Raw genomic sequence first — 20,744 nt, forward strand, 5'->3', positions numbered from 1 at the left:
CTTTTTGAGTGTATTAGTGGCAGAAAAAAGTATTATTTGCCGTTCAGCAGTGCAGTTATATGTTCTAAAGCCTTTTTTGGCATGTATTAGTGGGGAAAAAGGGCTTATTAGCTGTTGTGTGGTGAAGTGAGAAAATTACTGCCCTTTTTGCATGTATTGGTGGCAAAAAAAGTATATTTGCCTTTCAGCGGTGCAGTTATATGTTCGAAAGCCTTTTTTGGTGTGTATTAGGCCTCTTGCACATGGCCGTTGTGCTCCCATGGCCATATTGTGGGCCGCATACGGCGGTTCCGCAATACACGGGGTACCGGCCGTCTGCATTCCACATCAAGGATGCAGACGCATTCACTTAAATAGGTCCACAAATCCGGAGATGCGGTCTGGTGCAGAACAGATTATTTGCTGTTCAGCGGTGCAGTTATATGTTCTAAAGCCTTTTTTGGCGTGTATTAGTGGCAAAAATTTTTTATTATTTGCTGTTGTGTGGTGAAGTGACAAAATTACTGCCTTTTTTGAGGTGTATTAATTTCCTTTTTTTTTTACTTATTTGATCTAACAGTATGTCAGACAGAGAAGTGACAGGCCCTGCACAGGGGAGGGGCAGGGGCCTAAATATTTCTGGCAGGCACAGGTCACAGCAGAGTAAGGGGGCGTGGCAGCAGGGGTCACTTCCAGAGGCCTGAGCTCCCAGTGTAAGCTAGTGGTTATGTCTTGACCAGCAACCCAGCGGTTCTTGAATGGTTGACTCGGTCATCCACTTCATCCCAAGTAACATCAGACACCCCAAGCCAAGAGGCGGTGGGTTCATCAGACACAACCCATAGTTGGCATGGCCCGGGAGCAGGCCCTGTTCCCTCACCTGTCCTCAACTTGCCTCTGTCCTTTTCTGTTCCCTCAGCAAGAGAAGTATTATATGCTGTGGATTCAGCTCCATTATACAGCAAGGACGAGCTACTAGACAGTCAGCATCTACTGACAGTCAGCATCTACTTCCCAGCCAAGATCTGGAGGAGACATCAGCCGCTTCCTCCGGTAGGCGGGCAAGTAGTGATGAGGAGAGTGGCGTGGGAGCTGGTGTTGCGAGCGGTCAGGCTCCTGTCTCAGAGACCATTGAGAAGGACATCAGTGACGTGCAGACAGTACTCGATGATAATGTAGCCGATCACAATTGGGAGCCAGGTGACGAAGGGACTTCATCATCATCGGGAGAAGAGGGTGGCGGCTTGCGCGTGAGGCAGTTGCGGAGCCAGCAAATCGGTAGCGTGGCTGGGAGTCAGCAGGGTGGCAGCAGTGGGAGGTCAGAAGCAAAACGTGCCTGGTGTAGACCACTCTCTTCGCAGGAGCCTACCTGCCCGGAAAGTAGTGGTGCAGGGGTTCACGGAGGCAGCGGCGGTGGCAGTCAGTCAGTGCGGAGTGTTGGGGGTAAAATCACCTACTCGGCGGTGTGGCAGTTTTTTGTTAGGCCGCCGGAGGAGGGGAACATGGCCATATGCCGAATCTGTGGGCAGAAGGTGAAGAGTGGCCAGGGTGCCAATGTTGGCATCACGGCCCTGCGTCAACATATGCAACTTTACCATAAAGTAGCCTGGGAGAACCGTGGCTCCAATGAGGTGGTCCAGCCTGCCGCAGCAACCGCTGCATCACCCAGTGGCACGCACCCGATTTCAGGCAGTCAAGGCTCCACCACCTCAGCCGAAGGGATCTGTCTGTCCTTCCATAATCTGCTGGTCCTGATGCCCGTGGGAAAAGGGCCTTACACTTTGCTTCCCCCATAAGGTCATACAAGACCTCTGGGGGACATTTAACTTCACTTTTTTTTTTTTTTTTTGTGATTTTTCCTGTACAGCCTCAGTGCAGGGCTGATTGAGGTCTATAGAAGACCCGACAGCTCCTGCACTCTCCCAGCCCTGGCGGTCACATGAACACCAGGCCGGGACAGGAAGCGCATAGCCCTTCCTGATCTGTATACATAGCACTCGCTGTAAATGATCTCTACTCAAAGTCTGAAATCAATCAACATGACAATAAAAATTATTTTAAGAGATTTTATTAATAGTGGCATTATTTCCTGTTGATGATATAGCGCCAATATATTCTGCAGCACTATACAGGACATGACCACTATTCATATTAGGGACAATTTAGAAGGAAGTCAATTAACCTATCAGTTTATTTTTGGAGTGTGGGAGGAAACCGGAGTACCCGGAGGAAACCCACGCGAACACGGGGAGAACATACAAACTCCATGCAGATGTTGGTACTAGTGAGATTTGCATCCTCAACCCCACTGCTGCATGGCAACAGTGCTAATCACCGAGCCACCGTGTTGCCCAAGAGATTATTCGAAGACCATATTTTGTTGGAAAATTGAGTTTTGACTTTCCACAGGTCTTCTGGATGACTTAATATACGTGCTGCCATCTTGGCTGGGCTGATGTTCTGACTGATGATGGGACATGATGGTCACTGATGGTTTTTTCAGTTGTACTCTACAAGAACCATCTTGTTGTAACATGTGCCACACACAAACTTCTCAGTGTCGAGAGAGGCCGTCCAACGTCCAACTCTAGAGTGGGAAACAAAACCTATATTATAGACAAATACTAAATGCACAAACATAGCCAAAGTCAGTTACAGAATCCTCTTCATTCCGAAAGTAGAAAAGCAATCAGTGGTGGTAACTAGAATATCCAACATACTATAATAATAACGCAAGAGGCCAGAAGTACAAGTACACAATCTCCCTGCTAGCATCAGGCTCTAGTCTGTTCATGGTTTATGTACTAAGCACTATGACCTATCACGAAGTTGTTGTACCTGAACTCGCAGCCTGAGCATTGGTAGATCACCGGGTAGTGGATTTCAAAGCTGTGTAATACAGTGATCGGTGGGAGCTCAGGGAGAATCTGCATGGCCTTCTCACAATAGGACACCCATAGTGGGCTGTGGCCAAAGTCTCCATCTCCATCAATGAGCCAGCAGGCAGCATGACACATCTCATGAATCAATGTGTCTCTAAGTCGATCTAAAGAAAGAAGAGGACACACATACGAGTAGTAGTAAGACATATGTAACATTTCTCTGAAGCAAACATATAAATCGTACATGATGTGAAGCCTACCTGCAGAATCGCAGATTTTATCAGAAAGCTGGATGATGGCAGAGTGTTCCCCATTATTCAGAAGGAAACCAGTGCGACCAGCTTGTAGTTTCAGCCTTTTATTCCAGCTGATGTCCAGGTCTGCAGGAAGCTACAGAGGAAGAAAGGATAAAAAATAAAGAAATGACATAGTTGATGAACGAGTCTACAGAGATATACTGTGCATACAAGATACACCAAACAAACCCGTCATTTACTGCGACCACATTGCCCGATAACTGGCTGTCATAATTGTATACCTGATTCTCAAAGACAGTTCTGTTATAAAACTTGTACAGACGTCTTGCCAGCTTCTTTTTGTTTTGATGGAAATTGGTCACGTATTTAGATGTGGGAGAAGACAGATCTTTCAGGAAACAGTAATTGATGGGACGCTCCTGTCTCCTACTACTAAAATATAATAGAGGATCAAAGATCCAGACACACGTCTAACACCGTAGCTGAGAATATACAAAAAAATAACACTGCCACCTAGTGACCAAATAACATGAACTAGATATCTCGGTTTATATAGAGATACACTACCTTGCTGTCTCCTCCTGCACAAAACTAAAACGTGGAGAATTAGGCTCTGGAAAATATAACAAATATCATCATTTACTTTTATGTCATTCAGTTTTCCTAATGAAGAAAAGTCTAATTTGTTATTTTCCTGGAAGGTGTTTATGATGATTAGATACCTGAGTCTATGTATAGAAGGTGGGGAACAGAGCCACCATCATCATCTTCAAGGCTCCTTGGAGTCCTTGGAATAACTGGATGAGACTAGAATAAAGAAGAAACATAAAGACCAAAATACTAAGATAGAAGCAAAAGAAGCGATATAGTCTAAAGACTATGCACTATCCCACTGACCACCGCTAGAAACCAGCGCCACAGAGCACCCTGTAGAGAAGTCACTGCTTACCTGATGGAGATTCTCATCACTGCTGCTGTCCTCTGTATCGGACGCAAATATTCTGCGGCATTTTTTATTGACCAGTAACTATTAAAGGAAATGATGAATCACACATAAAAAGTTGACATAACTATCTTCTCATTATCTCTGGCAAATTCTAGAAAACAGACGGTATAAGGATACAAGTCCTGGGGTACACCAGAAGATCCCGTCATGGGCCAATAGTAGCAGTGGAGGTATCAAACCTTGTAGTATGTATTAAAAATGTTTTGGCACTATGGCCATTATTAGGGCTCAGCCTATGGTATGGGCACCGATATGTGGCTACTACAGGTGTGTGGGCAGTATTGTATGGATACTACTATATGACTGACAGAATTTGCACTCATATTTATGGCTAGCATATGTCTATAGACCATGTTAGGACTGGAATTACTCTTGGACACTGATATATGGACATTGCTACTGAAAGCCTCCCAGTATGGGCACTGATATATGTGGGTGGTCACTTTGGAACATCTGAGTGGAAAAATTAAAACTTATTATTTTCATAGAGGTGCAGGCAGGGCTCTGGTCTGCCCAAGTTACCCCCAGTCTGATAATGGTGTAACGAAAGGGCTCATAGAAGTATATAAGGTTTATGTCCAGGTTCCTAGATATAAACTAGAATATTGTTCTGATTGTGAGGATGTAGTTAGGCTTTAGATTAAAGTGTGATATGAAGACAACTTATTCCAAAGGCAGCTACTTACCTGGTGATCATTGCCGCTGTCATCGGTATCAGATTCGATTATGAAGCGATGTTTGCGCTTATTTTTTGACATTTTGCTCAATGAAATAGCAAAACCCACACTCCACAAATTCTATCACCCTCAGTGTGTGTGGCCAGAACCAGAACTTTTACCTGCTTTCCATTTTGTGACATCATCATCATTCTATTTAGTTTGTTACAGAACACTGGGTATTGTGACATCACTATCAGAGAAGGTACTGATGTTCATAGATACTGTGAATATGCATATGGTGTGTATATATATAAATATATATATATATACTGTATATAGATAGAAACATGAAATAAATGAGTAAATATAATAGATCTAGACTAAATACATTACAGTATCTCTTAGTAGATTAATATTAGTGTATTTACTGTAAGTATTGGTCAGTACTAGGCCCGGTGATATAGTTTGGGATGTGCTGGTATAACGTGCCAGTCCACAGGGGTGGAACACGTGAGGTTCACGGTGGGCCGAAGTGTACAAACAGTTCATCGGTTACTCACGGTTTAGTAGACGCCTCCCTGGGCCAGCAGTGCAGTGTAGGGGAGAACAGCACTCGATTCTCCGGGGCACATTCTATTACAGGGGACACTGGCCAGGTGGTGATTAATGTGCCCTTGATGGTGGATGGTTGCTGAGTGCTTGTGCGGCTGGGCCCCTGACTTAGGTAGTGTCATGACGCCAGCACCTTGACGGTGCAAAATGTTGAGAGTGGTAGTAGTATGGAGATAGAAGAATGAGGCAGGTTTAAATCCAACTGGGAACTTTACTATAACCAGGTTCTTGATAACAGTTTACATCCAGTTATTAAACAGTCTCTGATACACATGCAAGTTGGATGTGATTAATCCCAGTAACAGACTGTGCTGGTGGTAATGTGTCAGGCTAGGGTAGTTAGTTATGTGCTCACTGATAAACAGCTCTTTGCCTTGTTTCAGTGTCAGTTGAGGAAGTTCAAGTCTTTATCCTCTACACACAAGTGATGCAACAGAAATCTTATCTGTCCAGAAAATAACGGTGAGTCTGCCGGAAGCTAATGAATCCTTCTCGGCGGTCGTTGCGGAGACACTGCAGCATGTAATCGCTCATGCATGCCAGGCTGCCCAGAGGCAACAAAAAGCTGTCCTCTGTGGGAGGTGTATCGTCTGTGTCCTCTGTATCTCCATAGCCACGCACCAGTGATGGCCATGAGCTAGTTTGGGTGCCACCCTGCTGTGAACACGGTTACTCCTCCATCTCCTCATCCTCCACCTCGTCATCCTCCAGAACTGTGCCCTGGCTGGACAATTGTGTACCTGGCGTATGTGGGTGCAGGAACCCACCCTTGGAGCCACTTGTCAATGACTGGCCAGAAACCCAATGAAATTATCCCTCTTCCTCCTCCTCCTGTGCCACATCCTCTTCCATCATCGCCAGCAGTGTTTTTTCAAGGAGGCATAGAAATGGGATAGTAACACTGAGAACAGCGTTATCGGCACTGGCCATGTTGGTGGAGTACTCAAAACAGCGCAACAATGAACACAGATCTCGCATGGAGGCCCAGTCATTGGTGGTGAAGTGGTGCTGTTCTGCAGAGCGACTCACCCGTGCGTGCTGCAGCTGAAACTCCACTATCGCCTGCTGCTGCTCGAACAGTCTGGCCAGCATGTGCAAGGTGGAGTTCCACCTTGTGGGCACGTTGCATATGAGGTGGTGAGCGGGAAGGCCGAAGTTACGCTGCAGCGCTGACAGGCAAGCAGCAGTAGGGTGAGAACGCCGAAAGTGCGCACAGACCGCCTGCACTTTATGCAGCAGCTCTGACATATCGGGGAAATTTTTAAGGAATCTCTGCACCACCAAATTCAGCACATGCACCAGGCAAGGGATGTGCGTCAAACCAGCTAGTCCCAGAGCTGCTACGAGATTTCTCCCATTATCGCACACCACCAGGCAGTACTTGAGGCTCACTGAGACCAAACACTCATCGGTCTGTTGTTTAAGGCCTGTCCACAGCTCCTGCGCGGTGTGGGGTTTGTCCCCCAAACAGATAAGTTTTAAAACTGCCTGCTGTCATTTACCCCTGGCTGTGCTGAAGTTGGTGGTGAAGGTGGTACGCTGACCGGATGAGGAGCCAGTAGAGGATGAGGAAGCGGAGTAGGAGGAGGAAGCAACAGGAGGCAAACTGAAGTGCCCTGCAATCCTCGGTGGTGGAAGGACATGCGCCAAACTGCTATCCGCCTCAGGCCCAGCCGCCACTGCATTTACCCAGTGTGCTGTTATGGAGCTATAGCATCCCGGACCGTGCTTACTGGTCCACGTATCCGTAGTTAGGTGGACCTTGCCACAGATGGCGTTGCACAGTGCACACCTGATTTTGTCCCCCACTTGGTTGTGCAGGGAAGTGATAGCAAGCCTGGAAAAGTAGTGGCTGCTGGGCACGACGTTCTGTGGGACAGCCACCGCCATAAAGCTTTTAAAACTCTCTGTCTCCACCAGACGGAATGACAGCATTTCAAAGGACAGTCATTTTGAAATGCTGTCATTCAGGGCCAGGGATCGTGGGTGGCTAGGCGGGTACTTCCTCTTCCGCTCCAGTGTTTGGGAGATGGAGAGCTGAACGCTTCCGTGGGACATTGTGGAGATGCTTGGTGACCCAGGTGGTGGTGTTGCTGGCAGATCCTCTGTTTGCGGGGTGGCAGGTGCCACTGTCACTCCAGAGGTGGATGAAGAGGCCGAGACTGCAGCAGAAGAGGAAGCAGGAGGAGCCAGAGACCTTTCTTGGTTTTTGAGGTGTCTACTCCACTGCAGCTCGTGCTTTGCACTTAGATGATTGGTCATGGAGGTTGTGCTCAGGTTGAGAACATTTATGCCTCACTTCAGGATCTGATTGCACAGCGTGCAAACCACTTGTGCCTTGTCGTTAGTACATTTTTTGAAGAACTGCCACACCAGGGAACTCCTTGGAGCTGGCTTTGGTGTGCTCGTTCCCTTGCTGCTGTGGGCAGCAGCAGGCGTACTGTCTAGGGGACGGCCGCTCTGCTTTTGCACCCTGCTCCCTCTTCTGCTGTGCTGGTGACTCTGTGCGACCACCTCCTCTTCCTCCAAACTACACAGGTCACTCGCATGACCTTGATTCCATGTGGGGTCAAGGACCTCATCGTCCTCCACATCATCTTCCACCCAGTCTTCACCCCTGCCCTCCTTGTCGGTCTGCACACTGCAGAAATTCAAAGCAGTTGGCACCTGTGTTTAGTCATCATCCGAGATGTGCTGCGGTGGTCCTCCCATGTACTCATCTTGAAACATAAGTGGTTGGGCATCGGTGCACTCAATCTCTTCATCAAAAAGCAGAAGAGACTGCTGCATGACTTGGGGCTCAGACTGCTTGGCAGATTTGCAAGGGGGTGAGGTGAAAAACTGATGGACATCAGCTGCAGGTGCCAACTCTGATCTTTCAGCAGGAGACTGGGTGGGAGACAATGTGAAGGAACTGGAGGCACTGTGAGCAACCCAATCTACTATCGCCTGTACTTGTTCTGGCCTCACAATTCGTAGAGCCGCATTAGGCCCGACCAAATACCGCTGAAGGTTCTGTCGCCTACTCGCAACTGAGGAAGATGTTTCACTTGTGCGTGTAGCTGGCACAGATCGACCACTTCCTCTCCCTGCAACAGGAGCTCCACCAGCGGCACCACAAACGGGGCCACGTCCCTTATTTGACACTCCTCATATTTCTCAAATTTAGGATCTTGCCCAAAATGGGTGTTTTTTTAATAACAGAATATGATAGCAGTACATAATGCTTGAATTTCACACTGACAGATGCAGACAAGACCGCAAATTAAGTATTTTGCCCAAAAAGGGTGTTTTTTTAATAACAGAATATGACAGCAGTATATGATGCTTGAATTTCAAACTGACAGATGCAGACAAGGCCGCAAATTAAGTATTTTGCCCAAAAAGGGTGTTTTTTTAATAACAGAATAGCACAGCAGTATCTAAAGCGTGTGTATCTCACAATGACAGATGCTGCAAGGGCTGTAAAATGTATTATTTTGCCCAAAAAGGGTGTTTTTTTAAATAACCAAATATGACAGCAGTATATAAAGCTTAAATTTCACACTAACAGATGCAGACAAGGACGCAGATAAAGTATTTTGCCCAAAATGGGTGTTTTTTAATAACAGAATAGAAGTACTTGTTTTAGAATATTACGAATATTCTAAAAAACGAATATATAGCAATATAGCGAATATTCGTTAGAAAACAAATATAGCTAAATTGTTCTTCATTAGTTTTTTTTTGAATATTCGCTATGTTGCTATATATTTGTTTTTTAGAATATTCGTAATATTCTAAAACAAGAATATATAGCAATATGGCGAATATTCGAGATTTTTTTAATCAGTACAAAAGATCCCTCCTTGCTTCTAGCTTGTGGGCCAATGAGAAGGCTGCAATATCTTTGACTTAAAATTCACATTCCGAAAATTCGCAATCAACACTACTCCTAAAGTCAAAGATATTGCAGCCTTCTCATTGGCCCACAAGCTAGAAGTAGAGAGGGATCCTGTGTACTGATTAAAAAAAAATCTCGTATTTTCGAAATTACGAATATATATCACAATATTCTAAATATTCGCAAATTCTCGAAGCCCCGATATTCACAATAAAAATTCGCAATTTGAATATTCGCATTCAACACTAGTTCAGCGGTGCAGTTACATGTTCTAAAGCTTTTTTGGCGTGTATTAGTGGCAAAAAAGTATTATTTGCCGTTGTGTGGTGAAGTGAGAAAATTACAGCCCTTTTTGGCGTGTATTAGTGGCAAAAATTTTATTATTTGCCGTTCAGCAGTGCAGTTATATGTTCTAAAGCCTTTTTTGGCGTGTATTAGTGGCAAAAAAGTATTATTTGCCATTGTGTGGTGAAGTGAGAAAATTACAGCCTTTTTTGGCGTGTATTAGTGGGAAAAAAAGTATTATTTGCTGTTAAGCGGTGCAGTTATACGTTCTAAAGCCTTTTTTGGCGTGTATATTTTGCCGTTCAGCGGTGCAGTTATATGTTCTAAAGCCTCTTTTGGCATGTATAAGTGGGAAAAAATGGCTTATTAGCCGTTGTGTGGTGAACTGAGGAAATTATAGCCCTTTTTGAGTGTATTAGTGGCAGAAAAAAGTATTATTTGCCGTTCAGCAGTGCAGTTATATGTTCTAAAGCCTTTTTTGGCGTGTATTAGTGGGGAAAAAGGGCTTATTAGCCGTTGTGTGGTGAAGTGAGAAAATTACTACCCTTTTTTGCATGTATTGGTGGCAAAAAAAGTATATTTGCCTTTCAGCGGTGCAGTTATATGTTCGAAAGCCTTTTTTGGTGTGTATTAGGCCTCTTGCACATGGCCGTTGTGCTCCCATGGCCATATTGTGGGCCGCATACTGCGGTTCCGCAATACACGGGGTACCGGCCGTCTGCATTCCACATCGAAGGATGCAGACGCATTCACTTAAATAGGTCCACAAATCCGGAGATGCGGTCTGGTGCAGAACAGATTATTTGCTGTTCAGCGGTGCAGTTATATGTTCTAAAGCCTTTTTTGGCGTGTATTTTTTGCTGTTCAATGGTGCAGTTATATGTTCTAAAGCCTTTTTTGGCGTGTATAAGTGGGAAAAAAAGGGCTTATGAGCCGTTGTGTGGTGAAGTGAGAAAAATAAAGTCCTTTTTTGGTGTATATTAGTGGCAAAAAAAGTATTATTTGCCGTTGTGTGGTGAAGTGAAAAAAATTACAGCCCTTTTTGCCATGTATTAGTGGCAAAAAAAAGTATTATTTGCCATTGTGTGGTGAAGTGAGAAAATTACAGCCTTTTTTGGCGTGTATTAGTAGGGGAAAAAATGTATTATTTGCTGTTAAGCGGTGCAGTTATGCGTTCTAAAGCCTTTTTTGGCGTGTATATTTTGCCGTTCAGCGGTGCAGTTATATGTTCTAAAGCTTTATTGGCCGTTTAGCGGTGCAGTTATATGTTCTAAAGCTTTTTTGGCGTGTATTAGTGGCAAAAAAAGTATTATTTGCCGTTGTGTGGTGAAGTGAGAAAATTACAGCCCTTTTTGGCATGTATTAGTGGCAAAAAAAAGTATTATTTGGCATTCAGCGGTGCAGTTATACGTTCTAAAGCCTTTTTTGGCATGTATATTTTGCCGTTCAGCGGTGCAGTTATATGTCTAAAGCCTTTTTTGGCATGTATAAGTGGGAAAAAAGGCCTTATTAGCCGTTGTGTGGTGAACTGAGAAAATGATAGCCCTTTTTGAGTGTATTAGTGGCAGAAAAAAGTGTTATTTGCCGTTCAGCAGTGCAGTTATATGTTCTAAAGCCTTTTTAGGCATGTATTAGTGGGGAAAAAGGGCTTATTAGCCGTTGTGTGGTGAAGTGAGGAAATTACTGCCCTATTTGGCGTGTATTAGTTGCAAAAAAATAGTATTTTTGCAGTTCAGCAGTGCAGTTATATGTTCTAAAGACTTTTTTGGCGTGTATTAGTGGCAAAAAAAGTATTATTTGCCGTTCAGCAGTGCAGTTATATGTTCTAAAGCCTTTTTTGGCGTGTATTAGTGGCAAAAAAGTATTATTTGCCATTGTGTGGTGAAGTGAGAAAATTACAGCCTTTTTTGGCGTGTATTAGTAGGAAAAAAAGTATTATTTGCTGTTAAGCGGTGCAGTTATATGTTCTAAAGCCTTTTTTGGCGTGTATATTTTGCCGTTCAGCGGTGCAGTTATATGTTCTAAAGCCTTTTTTGGCATGTATAAGTGGGAAAAAATGGCTTATTAACCGTTGTGTGGTGAACTGAGGAAATGATAGCCCTTTTTGAGTGTATTAGTGGCAGAAAAAAGTATTATTTGCCGTTCAGCAGTGCAGTTATATGTTCTAAAGCCTTTTTTGGCATGTATTAGTGGGGAAAAAGGGCTTATTAGCTGTTGTGTGGTGAAGTGAGAAAATTACTGCCCTTTTTTGCATGTATTGGTGGCAAAAAAAGTATATTTGCCTTTCAGCGGTGCAGTTATATGTTCGAAAGCCTTTTTTGGTGTGTATTAGGCCTCTTGCACATGGCCGTTGTGCTCCCATGGCCATATTGTGGGCCGCATACGGCGGTTCCGCAATACACGGGGTACCGGCCGTCTGCATTCCACATCAAGGATGCAGACGCATTCACTTAAATAGGTCCACAAATCCGGAGATGCGGTCTGGTGCAGAACAGATTATTTGCTGTTCAGCGGTGCAGTTATATGTTCTAAAGCCTTTTTTGGCGTGTATTAGTGGCAAAAATTTTTTATTATTTGCTGTTGTGTGGTGAAGTGACAAAATTACTGCCTTTTTTGAGGTGTATTAATTTCCTTTTTTTTTTTACTTATTTGATCTAACAGTATGTCAGACAGAGAAGTGACAGGCCCTGCACAGGGGAGGGGCAGGGGCCTAAATATTTCTGGCAGGCACAGGTCACAGCAGAGTAAGGGGGCGTGGCAGCAGGGGTCACTTCCAGAGGCCTGAGCTCCCAGTGTAAGCTAGTGGTTATGTCTTGACCAGCAACCCAGCGGTTCTTGAATGGTTGACTCGGTCATCCACTTCATCCCAAGTAACATCAGACACCCCAAGCCAAGAGGCGGTGGGTTCATCAGACACAACCCATAGTTGGCATGGCCCGGGAGCAGGCCCTGTTCCCTCACCTGTCCTCAACTTGCCTCTGTCCTTTTCTGTTCCCTCAGCAAGAGAAGTATTATATGCTGTGGATTCAGCTCCATTATACAGCAAGGACGAGCTACTAGAGGACAGTCAGCATCTACTTCCCAGCCAAGATCTGGAGGAGACATCAGCCGCTTCCTCCGGTAGGCGGGCAAGTAGTGATGAGGAGAGTGGCGTGGGAGCTGGTGTTGCGAGCGGTCAGGCTCCTGACTCAGAGACCATTGAGAAGGACATCAGTGACGTGCAGACAGTACTCGATGATAATGTAGCCGATCATAGCCGATGATAATGTAGCCGATCACAATTGGGAGCCAGGTGACGAAGAGGGTGGCGGCTTGCGCGTGAGGCAGTGGCGGAGCCAGCAAATCGGTAGCGTGGCTGGGAGTCAGCAGGGTGGCAGCAGTGGGAGGTCAGAAGCAAAACGTGACTGGTGTAGACCACTCTCTTCGCAGGAGCCTACCTGCCCGGAAAGTAGTGGTGCAGGGGTTCACGGAGGCAGTGGCGGTGGCAGTCAGTCAGTGCGGAGTGTTGGGGGTAAAATCACCTACTCGGCGGTGTGGCAGTTTTTTGTTAAGCCGCCGGAGGAGGTGAACATGGCCATATGCCGAATCTGTGGGCAGAAGGTGAAGAGTGGCCAGGGTGCCAATGTTGGCATCAATGCCCTGCGTCAACATATGCAACTTTACCATAAAGTAGCCTGGGAGAACCGTGGCTCCAATGTGGTGGTCCAGCCTGCCGCAGCAACCGCTGCATCACCCAGTGGCACGCACCCGATTTCAGGCAGTCAAGGCTCCACCACCTCAGCCGAAGGGATCTGTCTGTCCTTCCATAATCTGCTGGTCCTGATGCCCGTGGGAAAAGGGCCTTACACTTTGCTTCCCCCATAAGGTCATACAAGACCTCTGGGGGACATTTAACTTCACTTTTTTTTTTTTTTTTTTGATTTTTGTGATTTTTCCTGTACAGCCTCAGTGCAGGGCTGATTGAGGTCTATAGAAGACCCGACAGCTCCTGCACTCTCCCAGCCCTGGCGGTCACATGAACACCAGGCCGGGACAGGAAGCGCATAGCCCTTCCTGATCTGTATACATAGCACTCGCTGTAAATGATCTCTACTCAAAGTCTGAAATCAATCAACATGACAATAAAAATTATTTTAAGAGATTTTATTAATGGTGGCATTATTTCCTGTTGATGATATAGCACCAATATATTCTGCAGCACTATACAGGACATGACCACTATTCATATTAGGGACAATTTAGAAGGAAGTCAATTAACCTATCAGTTTATTTTTGGAGTGTGGGAGGAAACCGGAGTACCCGGAGGAAACCCACGCGAACACGGGGAGAACATACAAACTCCATGCAGATGTTGGTACTAGTGAGATTTGCATCCTCAACCCCACTGCTGCATGGCAACAGTGCTAATCACCGAGCCACCGTGTTGCCCAAGAGATTATTCGAAGACCATATTTTGTTGGAAAATTGAGTTTTGACTTTCCACAGGTCTTCTGGATGACTTAATATACGTGCTGCCATCTTGGCTGGGCTGATGTTCTGACTGATGATGGGACATGATGGTCACTGATGGTTTTTTCAGTTGTACTCTACAAGAACCATCTTGTTGTAACATGTGCCACACACAAACTTCTCAGTGTCGAGAGAGGCCGTCCAACGTCCAACTCTAGAGTGGGAAACAAAACCTATATTATAGACAAATACTAAATGCACAAACATAGCCAAAGTCAGTTACAGAATCCTCTTCATTCCGAAAGTAGAAAAGCAATCAGTGGTGGTAACTAGAATATCCAACATACTATAATAATAACGCAAGAGGCCAGAAGTACAAGTACACAATCTCCCTGCTAGCATCAGGCTCTAGTCTGTTCATGGTTTATGTACTAAGCACTATGACCTATCACGAAGTTGTTGTACCTGAACTCGCAGCCTGAGCATTGGTAGATCACCGGGTAGTGGATTTCAAAGCTGTGTAATACAGTGATCGGTGGGAGCTCAGGGAGAATCTGCATGGCCTTCTCACAATAGGACACCCATAGTGGGCTGTGGCCAAAGTCTCCATCTCCATCAATGAGCCAGCAGGCAGCATGACACATCTCATGAATCAATGTGTCTCTAAGTCGATCTAAAGAAAGAAGAGGACACACATACGAGTAGTAGTAAGACATATGTAACATTTCTCTGAAGCAAACATATAAATCGTACATGATGTGAAGCCTACCTGCAGAATCGCAGATTTTATCAGAAAGCTGGATGATGGCAGAGTGTTCCCCATTATTCAGAAGGAAACCAGTGCGACCAGCTTGTAGTTTCAGCCTTTTATTCCAGCTGATGTCCAGGTCTGCAGGAAGCTACAGAGGAAGAAAGGATAAAAAATAAAGAAATGACATAGTTGATGAACGAGTCTACAGAGATATACTGTGCATACAAGATACACCAAACAAACCCGTCATTTACTGCGACCACATTGCCCGATAACTGGCTGTCATAATTGTATACCTGATTCTCAAAGACAGTTCTGTTATAAAACTTGTACAGACGTCTTGCCAGCTTCTTTTTGTTTTGATGGAAATTGGTCACGTATTTAGATGTGGGAGAAGACAGATCTTTCAGGAAACAGTAATTGATGGGACGCTCCTGTCTCCTACTACTAAAATATAATAGAGGATCAAAGATCCAGACACACGTCTAACACCGTAGCTGAGAATATACAAAAAAATAACACTGCCACCTAGTGACCAAATAACATGAACTAGATATCTCGGTTTATATAGAGATACACTACCTTGCTGTCTCCTCCTGCACAAAACTAAAACGTGGAGAATTAGGCTCTGGAAAATATAACAAATATCATCATTTACTTTTATGTCATTCAGTTTTCCTAATGAAGAAAAGTCTAATTTGTTATTTTCCTGGAAGGTGTTTATGATGATTAGATACCTGAGTCTATGTATAGAAGGTGGGGAACAGAGCCACCATCATCATCTTCAAGGCTCCTTGGAGTCCTTGGAATAACTGGATGAGACTAGAATAAAGAAGAAACATAAAGACCAAAATACTAAGATAGAAGCAAAAGAAGCGATATAGTCTAAAGACTATGCACTATCCCACTGACCACCGCTAGAAACCAGCGCCACAGAGCACCCTGTAGAGAAGTCACTGCTTACCTGATGGAGATTCTCATCACTGCTGCTGTCCTCTGTATCGGACGCAAATATTCTGCGGCATTTTTTATTGACCAGTAACTATTAAAGGAAATGATGAATCACACATAAAAAGTTGACATAACTATCTTCTCATTATCTCTGGCAAATTCTAGAAAACAGACGGTATAAGGATACAAGTCCTGGGGTACACCAGAAGATCCCGTCATGGGCCAATAGTAGCAGTGGAGGTATCAAACCTTGTAGTATGTATTAAAAATGTTTTGGCACTATGGCCATTATTAGGGCTCAGCCTATGGTATGGGCACCGATATGTGGCTACTACAGGTGTGTGGGCAGTATTGTATGGATACTACTATATGACTGACAGAATTTGCACTCATATTTATGGCTAGCATATGTCTATAGACCATGTTAGGACTGGAATTACTCTTGGACACTGATATATGGACATTGCTACTGAAAGCCTCCCAGTATGGGCACTGATATATGTGGGTGGTCACTTTGGAACATCTGAGTGGAAAAATTAAAACTTATTATTTTCATAGAGGTGCAGGCAGGGCTCTGGTCTGCCCAAGTTACCCCCAGTCTGATAATGGTGTAACGAAAGGGCTCATAGAAGTATATAAGGTTTATGTCCAGGTTCCTAGATATAAACTAGAATATTGTTCTGATTGTGAGGATGTAGTTAGGCTTTAGATTAAAGTGTGATATGAAGACAACTTATTCCAAAGGCAGCTACTTACCTGGTGATCATTGCCGCTGTCATCGGTATCAGATTCGATTATGAAGCGATGTTTGCGCTTATTTTTTGACATTTTGCTCAATGAAATAGCAAAACCCACACTCCACAAATTCTATCACCCTCAGTGTGTGTGGCCAGAACCAGAACTTTTACCTGCTTTCCATTTTGTGACATCATCATCATTCTATTTAGTTTGTTACAGAACACTGGGTATTGTGACATCACTATCAGAGAAGGTACTGATGTTCATAGATACTGTGAATATGCATATGGTGTGTATATATATAAATATATATATATATACTGTATATAGATAGAAACATGAAATAAATGAGTAAATATAATAGATCTAGACTAAATACATTACAGTATCTCTTAGTAGATTAATATTAGTGTATTTACTGTAAGTATTGGTCAGTACTAGGCCCGGTGATATAGTTTGGGATGTGCTGGTATAACGTGCCAGTCCACAGGGGTGGAACACGTGAGGTTCACGGTGGGCCGAAGTGTACAAACAGTTCATCGGTTACTCACGGTTTAGTAGACGCCTCCCTGGGCCAGCAGTGCAGTGTAGGGGAGAACAGCACTCGATTCTCCGGGGCACATTCTATTACAGGGGACACTGGCCAGGTGGTGATTAATGTGCCCTTGATGGTGGATGGTTGCTGAGTGCTTGTGCGGCTGGGCCCCTGACTTAGGTAGTGTCATGACGCCAGCACCTTGACGGTGCAAAATGTTGAGAGTGGTAGTAGTATGGAGATAGAAGAATGAGGCAGGTTTAAATCCAACTGGGAACTTTACTATAACCAGGTTCTTGATAACAGTTTACATCCAGTTATTAAACAGTCTCTGATACACATGCAAGTTGGATGTGATTAATCCCAGTAACAGACTGTGCTGGTGGTAATGTGTCAGGCTAGGGTAGTTAGTTATGTGCTCACTGATAAACAGCTCTTTGCCTTGTTTCAGTGTCAGTTGAGGAAGTTCAAGTCTTTATCCTCTACACACAAGTGATGCAACAGAAATCTTATCTGTCCAGAAAATAACGGTGAGTCTGCCGGAAGCTAATGAATCCTTCTCGGCGGTCGTTGCGGAGACACTGCAGCATGTAATCGCTCATGCATGCCAGGCTGCCCAGAGGCAACAAAAAGCTGTCCTCTGTGGGAGGTGTATCGTCTGTGTCCTCTGTATCTCCATAGCCACGCACCAGTGATGGCCATGAGCTAGTTTGGGTGCCACCCTGCTGTGAACACGGTTACTCCTCCATCTCCTCATCCTCCACCTCGTCATCCTCCAGAACTGTGCCCTGGCTGGACAATTGTGTACCTGGCGTATGTGGGTGCAGGAACCCACCCTTGGAGCCACTTGTCAATGACTGGCCAGAAACCCAATGAAATTATCCCTCTTCCTCCTCCTCCTGTGCCACATCCTCTTCCATCATCGCCAGCAGTGTTTTTTCAAGGAGGCATAGAAATGGGATAGTAACACTGAGAACAGCGTTATCGGCACTGGCCATGTTGGTGGAGTACTCAAAACAGCGCAACAATGAACACAGATCTCGCATGGAGGCCCAGTCATTGGTGGTGAAGTGGTGCTGTTCTGCAGAGCGACTCACCCGTGCGTGCTGCAGCTGAAACTCCACTATCGCCTGCTGCTGCTCGAACAGTCTGGCCAGCATGTGCAAGGTGGAGTTCCACCTTGTGGGCACGTTGCATATGAGGTGGTGAGCGGGAAGGCCGAAGTTACGCTGCAGCGCTGACAGGCAAGCAGCAGTAGGGTGAGAACGCCGAAAGTGCGCACAGACCGCCTGCACTTTATGCAGCAGCTCTGACATATCGGGGAAATTTTTAAGGAATCTCTGCACCACCAAATTCAGCACATGCACCAGGCAAGGGATGTACGTCAAACCAGCTAGTCCCAGAGCTGCTACGAGATTTCTCCCATTATCGCACACCACCAGGCAGTACTTGAGGCTCACTGAGACCAAACACTCATCGGTCTGTTGTTTAAGGCCTGTCCACAGCTCCTGCGCGGTGTGGGGTTTGTCCCCCAAACAGATAAGTTTTAAAACTGCCTGCTGTCATTTACCCCTGGCTGTGCTGAAGTTGGTGGTGAAGGTGGTACGCTGACCGGATGAGGAGCCAGTAGAGGATGAGGAAGCGGAGTAGGAGGAGGAAGCAACAGGAGGCAAACTGAAGTGCCCTGCAATCCTCGGTGGTGGAAGGACATGCGCCAAACTGCTATCCGCCTCAGGCCCAGCCGCCACTGCATTTACCCAGTGTGCTGTTATGGAGCTATAGCATCCCGGACCGTGCTTACTGGTCCACGTATCCGTAGTTAGGTGGACCTTGCCACAGATGGCGTTGCACAGTGCACACCTGATTTTGTCCCCCACTTGGTTGTGCAGGGAAGTGATAGCAAGCCTGGAAAAGTAGTGGCTGCTGGGCACGACGTTCTGTGGGACAGCCACCGCCATAAAGCTTTTAAAACTCTCTGTCTCCACCAGACGGAATGACAGCATTTCAAAGGACAGTCATTTTGAAATGCTGTCATTCAGGGCCAGGGATCGTGGGTGGCTAGGCGGGTACTTCCTCTTCCGCTCCAGTGTTTGGGAGATGGAGAGCTGAACGCTTCCGTGGGACATTGTGGAGATGCTTGGTGACCCAGGTGGTGGTGTTGCTGGCAGATCCTCTGTTTGCGGGGTGGCAGGTGCCACTGTCACTCCAGAGGTGGATGAAGAGGCCGAGACTGCAGCAGAAGAGGAAGCAGGAGGAGCCAGAGACCTTTCTTGGTTTTTGAGGTGTCTACTCCACTGCAGCTCGTGCTTTGCACTTAGATGATTGGTCATGGAGGTTGTGCTCAGGTTGAGAACATTTATGCCTCACTTCAGGATCTGATTGCACAGCGTGCAAACCACTTGTGCCTTGTCGTTAGTACATTTTTTGAAGAACTGCCACACCAGGGAACTCCTTGGAGCTGGCTTTGGTGTGCTCGTTCCCTTGCTGCTGTGGGCAGCAGCAGGCGTACTGTCTAGGGGACGGCCGCTCTGCTTTTGCACCCTGCTCCCTCTTCTGCTGTGCTGGTGACTCTGTGCGACCACCTCCTCTTCCTCCAAACTACACAGGTCACTCGCATGACCTTGATTCCATGTGGGGTCAAGGACCTCATCGTCCTCCACATCATCTTCCACCCAGTCTTCACCCCTGCCCTCCTTGTCGGTCTGCACACTGCAGAAATTCAAAGCAGTTGGCACCTGTGTTTAGTCATCATCCGAGATGTGCTGCGGTGGTCCTCCCATGTACTCATCTTGAAACATAAGTGGTTGGGCATCGGTGCACTCAATCTCTTCATCAAAAAGCAGAAGAGACTGCTGCATGACTTGGGGCTCAGACTGCTTGGCAGATTTGCAAGGGGGTGAGGTGAAAAACTGATGGACATCAGCTGCAGGTGCCAACTCTGATCTTTCAGCAGGAGACTGGGTGGGAGACAATGTGAAGGAACTGGAGGCACTGTGAGCAACCCAATCTACTATCGCCTGTACTTGTTCTGGCCTCACAATTCGTAGAGCCGCATTAGGCCCGACCAAATACCGCTGAAGGTTCTGTCGCCTACTCGCAACTGAGGAAGATGTTTCACTTGTGCGTGTAGCTGGCACAGATCGACCACTTCCTCTCCCTGCAACAGGAGCTCCACCAGCGGCACCACAAACGGGGCCACGTCCCTTATTTGACACTCCTCATATTTCTCAAATTTAGGATCTTGCCCAAAATGGGTGTTTTTTTAATAACAGAATATGATAGCAGTACATAATGCTTGAATTTCACACTGACAGATGCAGACAAGACCGCAAATTAAGTATTTTGCCCAAAAAGGGTGTTTTTTTAATAACAGAATATGACAGCAGTATATGATGCTTGAATTTCAAACTGACAGATGCAGACAAGGCCGCAAATTAAGTATTTTGCCCAAAAAGGGTGTTTTTTTTAATAACAGAATAGCACAGCAGTATCTAAAGCGTGTGTATCTCACAATGACAGATGCTGCAAGGGCTGTAAAATGTATTATTTTGCCCAAAAAGGGTGTTTTTTTAAATAACCAAATATGACAGCAGTATATAAAGCTTAAATTTCACACTAACAGATGCAGACAAGGACGCAGATAAAGTATTTTGCCCAAAATGGGTGTTTTTTAATAACAGAATAGAAGTACTTGTTTTAGAATATTACGAATATTCTAAAAAACGAATATATAGCAATATAGCGAATATTCGTTAGA

At 45.4% G+C, this 20,744-nt stretch overlaps 2 long non-coding RNA genes across 2 annotated transcripts; both read left to right on the top strand.

The window, feature by feature from the left end:
* Positions 1 to 231: 231 nt before the first annotated feature.
* LOC120989812 lies at positions 232 to 7,350 on the top strand. Its single transcript, XR_005776326.1, has 3 exons — positions 232 to 378; positions 1,512 to 1,518; positions 7,316 to 7,350. It is a non-coding gene; the product is annotated as an uncharacterized LOC120989812 (long non-coding RNA).
* Positions 7,351 to 11,895: 4,545 nt separating this feature from the next.
* Positions 11,896 to 19,010, top strand: LOC120989810. Its single transcript, XR_005776325.1, has 3 exons — positions 11,896 to 12,042; positions 13,164 to 13,170; positions 18,976 to 19,010. It is a non-coding gene; the product is annotated as an uncharacterized LOC120989810 (long non-coding RNA).
* Positions 19,011 to 20,744: the final 1,734 nt, after the last annotated feature.

The sequence above is a fragment of the Bufo bufo genome, chromosome 2, assembly GCF_905171765.1.
Source record: "Bufo bufo chromosome 2, aBufBuf1.1, whole genome shotgun sequence".
In the NCBI taxonomy this organism is placed as follows: domain Eukaryota; kingdom Metazoa; phylum Chordata; class Amphibia; order Anura; family Bufonidae; genus Bufo; species Bufo bufo.